The sequence below is a fragment of the Rhinopithecus bieti genome, unplaced genomic scaffold (genome assembly GCF_001698545.2).
Source record: "Rhinopithecus bieti isolate Rb0 unplaced genomic scaffold, ASM169854v2 scaffold_6380, whole genome shotgun sequence".
Classification (NCBI taxonomy): Eukaryota; Metazoa; Chordata; class Mammalia; order Primates; family Cercopithecidae; genus Rhinopithecus; species Rhinopithecus bieti.
In genome coordinates this window covers 8,491,194-8,496,950 of record NW_016806642.1, presented here as the reverse complement: position 1 = coordinate 8,496,950, position 5,757 = coordinate 8,491,194, and the positions used below count along the sequence as shown (strand labels likewise).

The window sequence follows — 5,757 nt, the reverse complement described above, 5'->3', positions numbered from 1 at the left end:
CGCCCCGCACTCGCCGCCCCTTGGAGCCGCCGCGGCCCCGCCCGCGCCCTGCGCTTTCATCCTCCCCACGGGACAGCGGCCGCGCGGGGCGGGGGCGGCTCTGGCCGGCGCGCTCCCTGCGGGGTCTTCCTTCCCTCCGACCCCTCCCTGGGAACGTGAGATTTCGCCGCAGAGCTGAACTCCCGGATTTTAACCCCAACCCACCCGGGCGGGAGGCCGCGGAGAACCGGGAGTCGCGACCGAGGAAGCGTCCCCTGTCACCTCCTAGCCCCCCCCACAGAGCCCCGGGGAGGGTGAGGAAGTGGAAGAGCGGGAGGAGGGCCCGCGCCGGTGGGGGGAGGGAGGGCGAGGAGGGGGACGTCCGGGGTCGCACGACGACGCACCGGAGAGTGGCCCCGGCGGTGTCCTGAGTCGTCGCGGCCGCCGTGCCACCTCGGACAGGTGGGGAGGGAATGCGCGGCCGCCGCCAGCCAGGGCCGCTCCGCCGCGGACACGGTCCCGCGCTCGGCCGGAGAGCCGCGGCTTTTCATTAGCACCGCATTAGGACACTCATCCTCCAGAGTCCTTCCCGTGGAAGCTCTTGAGTGAATTAGAAAAATGATTTGCTCCATTTGTAGTTTCTGAAGATATTTTCTCAGATCTTCAATTGAGCGCTTTAGCCGGGGAGCATATCTATGGGGGCCTCCTTCCCACTACCTAGGGTCTCACTCGGTGACAATTGCTGAATGAGTCAGTGAGGACGTGTTGGGAAAGGTAAAAGTGGAATTGAGCAAAGCTGAGTAATTTAGCTAAGGAAGAAAAATCGCTACTGAAAATAGAATAGTTTAAAAATAAACTACATAAAGTTTATTCTTTTGCTTGGAGTCCTGTTCCTTGATCCGAGGAAGTAAAATCCATCCGAGTTGGGAGTCCCCCCCACCTCCATTAGCATTTATTAGACTTTCTCAAACTTACTGAAAGACTTCTTTTAGGGAATTTTAAGAAGGAATCGTGGTTGACATTACAGGCAGCAAAGGTTTGGAGAACAGATGGGTAAACTTCCGAAGAGCTTAGTTGCAACACTAGCTCTCAAATTTAGTGTCAACTTTTATTTTAAAAAATAAAATAGGACGGTGTTTTTATTAAACTTTTATATTTCAGGAGGTAGGGACACCGAAGAGGAAAGACACTGAAGGGAAAATAGGGCGTTGGAAACAGAAAGAGAAAGGCAAGATTAACTGTAACATTCTGGTCTTCAACGAGTCCCAAGTTGAAATCCTAAAGCACTGCACATTTCTGGTAGCGTTAACTCTTAACTGGAATATTGGCGGGCCTGGTCTCCAAGTGCGTCCTAAGAAGAAACAGATTTAAGCAAAATGTTTTTTTCCCTTTTGTGAAGTTCTAGCACTTGCTTCATGCTGTAGCCCCAGAGGAAAAGCGGGCCCTCCCGCTTCCGATGGCCTGAATTGAATTTGCTGCTTTAAAATCGGCAGGTGTGCGGAGCGTTCCCAGCGCTGGAGCCGGGACCTGATGAGTAAGAGTAATAGGGCTCAGTCGCAGGACATCCCGGGTACCTAACGTCGGTATTTAAGCAGACAGGGACTAATATGCCGGAACTATCCTCCCGACACCAGCAAAGCCCAGAGACCGCATTTCCTACCACTTTGCCCACTTGGTACTGGGCACCCTCGGTAAACAGGATGAAAGCAACATTTTTATCCCTTAAAACTAAAATGTAACCTTTAGAATACTTCCTATTCCGGGGTTGAAAGCATGTCAAGGGCTCAGAGGCAAGCTTGCATTACACATAGGACAAGTACAACTTATCAGGGTGCGAAAAGGGCAAGAAACTTTGTAAAAGTTGTAATCAATATTCAAAGAGATAGTTTCAGGTGGTGCCACATAATGGCATGGTAACCTCAAGAGGACCAGAAATGCTTGGAGTGCATTTCTGTTCTCGAAGAGGGGTTGAGGGTAGAGGCTTGGTGCACTGTGGTTTGAAGGTTTACAGAAAGCAGCCTTATATCCTCATGAAGCTGGGAGGCTATGCTTTCTCCACAATATATTCTTATTTTCGCCCCAGAGATACAGGGATCCAAGACCTTCGCAGGCTCTCCTGGCCTGAGGAATCACAAAACTTGCAAACTCTGCAGTTTTTCTCTTGAGTTCACTTTAAAAACACAGGTACTTTGAGAACAAAATAATTAAGGTGGTGGTTTCCCCGAGACAACAAACCAGGCACAAACACACACCTTAGTCTGCACTGGCATTAACATTCCCACTCTGGGGCCACTCACTGCCAGTTAAAGAACAAGAACTATCCACTTCAAGTGCGGGAATAACCTTGACTAAGGGTGCAAACACATGCCCACAAAACACAAAAGAGGAGTACTTAATTCTGGGTGCCGGAGGGAACCGTTACTCCAAAAGAAGTCTGAAGACTTCCAGTAAGCAGTTAAGAACAGCCCGGAAGGTCTGCAACCTGTCAGCTCCAGGGGCCGTCACCCCTCCATCCTATAGCCACACAGCATTGAGTGCTATGTTTCAAAAATTGGAAAGTACTGGGTTTTAGTTGGGGCTGGGTCCTGCCTTCCCCTCTTCCTCCAGATCGGGCCCTCTCTGTAAGCGGATTTGCTTTCCCGTGCATCGCTGGTAGGTCGTTTTTAGGAAATCTTGCTTCTGCAAAACGTTTTAAACATGGTAATATATTGCAGTCTTATTAAGTCCCCCTCCAGAAGCGGGTGAAAGGGGCTCTGTTTTCCTGAAAGATTCAGGAACTCCACTGTCTGAGCAAGACTGGCCCAAGGCAGGCTTGGATTGACTCCGCTATCCACTTCAGTGAAGACAGTATTTTGTTGCTGTTGTTGTTTTGGTTTATGTTTGTTTTGTTTTGTTTGGTTGGTTTTGGTTTTGGTTTTGAACGCCTAGGAGATTTTAAATTCACACAATCCTCCCTCCAAAAGGGGGGAAAAAAGCATTGAAGTTGCTACCTTCATTATAAGCCACCCCAGAACAAGCTGAGAGGACTGGCTGCTGAGCTGGTGGACTACGAATTAATGTGGAGAACGAGGCCGTCCGGGCTAGGTTCCCGGGGCTCAAAGACGCAAAGGGAAGGCGACAAAGGTTTCTCACAGGTCGCCGTTACGGAGACGGGGCAGCGCAGGAAACTCCTTTATTTAAAGTTCAGTTGTGTTGGGCATCTGATCCAGGACAACTCGCCCAGGAGCCCGGCGGGTTTCAACTGCCACCATGAAAGTAAGGATCGGTTCTGCCGGGTCGCCCCCTCCTTCCCCTTGGGATGCGCCAGGCGGGCGACAGAGAAGGGGGCGCGGCGCGGGGTCAGCCACCGAACCAGAGGGCGGCGCCCGGCTGCAGCGCTCCACAGTCTCCTCCAGCAGCCTCGCGGTCGTGACCTTGCCGAGCAGCTCCTGAGCCTCAGGCTCGGTTCCTGCACCCGCCCTCACTCCAGTCCCTCTCGGGGCCTGCAGTGGGAGACCCCCGTGGTCCGGGTGGGTGGCGATGGAGAGCAGAATTGAATTTATTTACTCTCAAATTCCCCTAAAAGCTCTGAAACTGGGGATGTCCGCGGGCCACCAGGGACAGTAATCACCGAGTCCCCACCCGGACGCAGGAGGTCTCGGGATGAGCTCCGAGGCCAAGCGCCCGCGACTTCTGGATGCCAGGTTGCTGCAGACGAGAAATGAAACCCTCCAGATCTCCCACACTGGGCTCCCGAAATTATTTGAAGTATGAGTACCTTAGATTTCCCTTCTGATACTTACAGCGCCTCTTTCGAAGGGGTGTGTGCGAGTGTGACAGAGAAGATGGGGTGGGGAGTTCTTGCCTGCTAAAGCCTCACCCTGGCCCCACAAGTGTGCAAGAGGAGACAGGCGGGTGGAGGAGAAGGTAGCACATCCTCTTCTATTTTTATTCATTATTTGGAAAATTGTGTAAGATTAATCAAGCGGAGTCCTACGTTTACGCCAGCACTTGGAATGAATGAATTTTTCTCTCGACGCTCTCAGCAAGATGCTTTCTACTAATGGAGAACTTTACCCCAGGGGGCTGCAACCCACTAAACTTGGCGTCCCATGCCACACTGGGTGTCCCAGGCCTGCCTGCCCTCGACGGAGCAGTCTCTCTGCCGTCCCCTGGTAAAACAGTTACTGCACCTGGGGCTTCGCAGAGTGCAAGGAGGAAAGAAGTGGGGCATTTCTTTCCAACAAGCAATGACCTCAGCCTGCCAGCGCCTACCTTGTTCTGGAAACACCTAATCTCTACTTCCTCTATAAAGCTTAACTGCAGCTTGCCTCCAATCCCAAATTGCAAACACTAGCAGAATTGCTCCCTTAAGCATTTCATTCCTTTGACCCTTCCTAAAGCCTCGTTCAAGTGAGCACTCTGGGGGTCCTTAAGAGAAAGAGAAATTCAGGATGTCCTTCTTTCAGTCTAAACTAATAATGACACAAAGGGAGCATACCTGAGACCTGGGATTGTTTATACTTCTTCATAATTCAGTGACAGACTAGGCCTGAGGTAACAAGTTGTGTAGGAAAGAAAGCATCGCAACAGGAACATGGCTTGGAAACTTCTCTCCAAAGGAAACCTTGGCTTCCTCCCACCTGAATAATCACACATTAATAAGTATGCAGTTAACATATACAACCAACATTACATATTTGCATTGATCTGGTCAAGTGGAGAATTCTCCATAGTTGCTTAAGCATTCCATGTATGGGAACAGAGTTGGTAGGGAATGTTCTGGCCTATTCTTAATAATAATAAAGACTGCTGAGCTCTTTGCTTCACACTGACATCATAAAAGCCAGATAAAATAAACTGCTTAGAGGCCTTAGTGGAAATCCAGGAGCAGTTCAAAGATCCCCCTATTATATCTGACCTTGCTTTCCCTGTGTTTACATTGGAGTAATAATAACCTCTAAGATTCATTGAGCTGTTTGCTACACGTGCCATGCTCTGCTCTAAGCACTTTAATATGATAACTCATTTAATTCTGACAACAGCCCTATGAATTAGTTGCTGTTTTAATCTCCATTTAATAAATGTAGGAAACTGAGGCACAAATAAACTAAGTAATTTGCCTACTATTACTTAGCCAGTGTATGTTAAAACTAGCTAGTGGTTTGGCTGCAACACCTGTGCTCTTGACCACTGACTACACAGACAAGAGGGGTTTTGAACAGTGATCCCTGCATGTGATCCTGCTTGGAGCTGTTTTCTGAAAAAGTAGACAGGAAGTAATTAATCCCATTAATTTGGTCCATCTAGACAGCCAACCTGGCACAGAAGAACTCTCACCCACTGAAAAGTTACTTTCCATAAACTATCCAAGTGATTCAATGAATTTTATATACAGATCATAAATAAACAAGAACATTGAAAATTCTTCCAATCCCCATATCCTTTTGGCTGATCCTTGAAAATGGTCTTTTCGCCTCCCCAGAAAATATATGATTAAATTGTCATTCTCAAAGAGCACTCATATGCTATATGTACTGCAGAGCTAGGACAATAACAGCTGTTGATACAGACAATCTTGATTGTTAAGGACTTATGCATACTGGACTCACCACTTTCATCATCTTCAGTTCAAACAGATGCCACCTGAGGAATGTGACCTCTTTTTCTCTCCACATTAACCCCCTCCCCCATCATTATTTCCTCTTAGATAGAATCACGGATTGTCTGTGCAAAAAAAAAAAGACTTTAGAAACCACATCATTTACCCTCTGCAATTATACAGATGAGGAAAGGGCG

At 48.7% G+C, this 5,757-nt stretch overlaps 1 long non-coding RNA gene across 1 annotated transcript in view; it reads right to left on the bottom strand.

Annotated features, from left to right (window-relative positions):
• Window positions 1-1,049: 1,049 nt before the first annotated feature.
• Window positions 1,050-5,757, bottom strand: part of LOC108532912 (uncharacterized) — a 5,301-nt gene continuing 593 nt past the window's right edge. Inside the window, exons 3-5 of the long non-coding RNA XR_001886584.1 lie at window positions 5,571-5,685; window positions 4,460-4,601; window positions 1,050-1,330 (exon numbers count right to left, since the gene is read on the bottom strand). This is a non-coding gene — a long non-coding RNA (uncharacterized LOC108532912). The remainder of the gene's footprint in view (window positions 1,331-4,459; window positions 4,602-5,570; window positions 5,686-5,757) is intronic.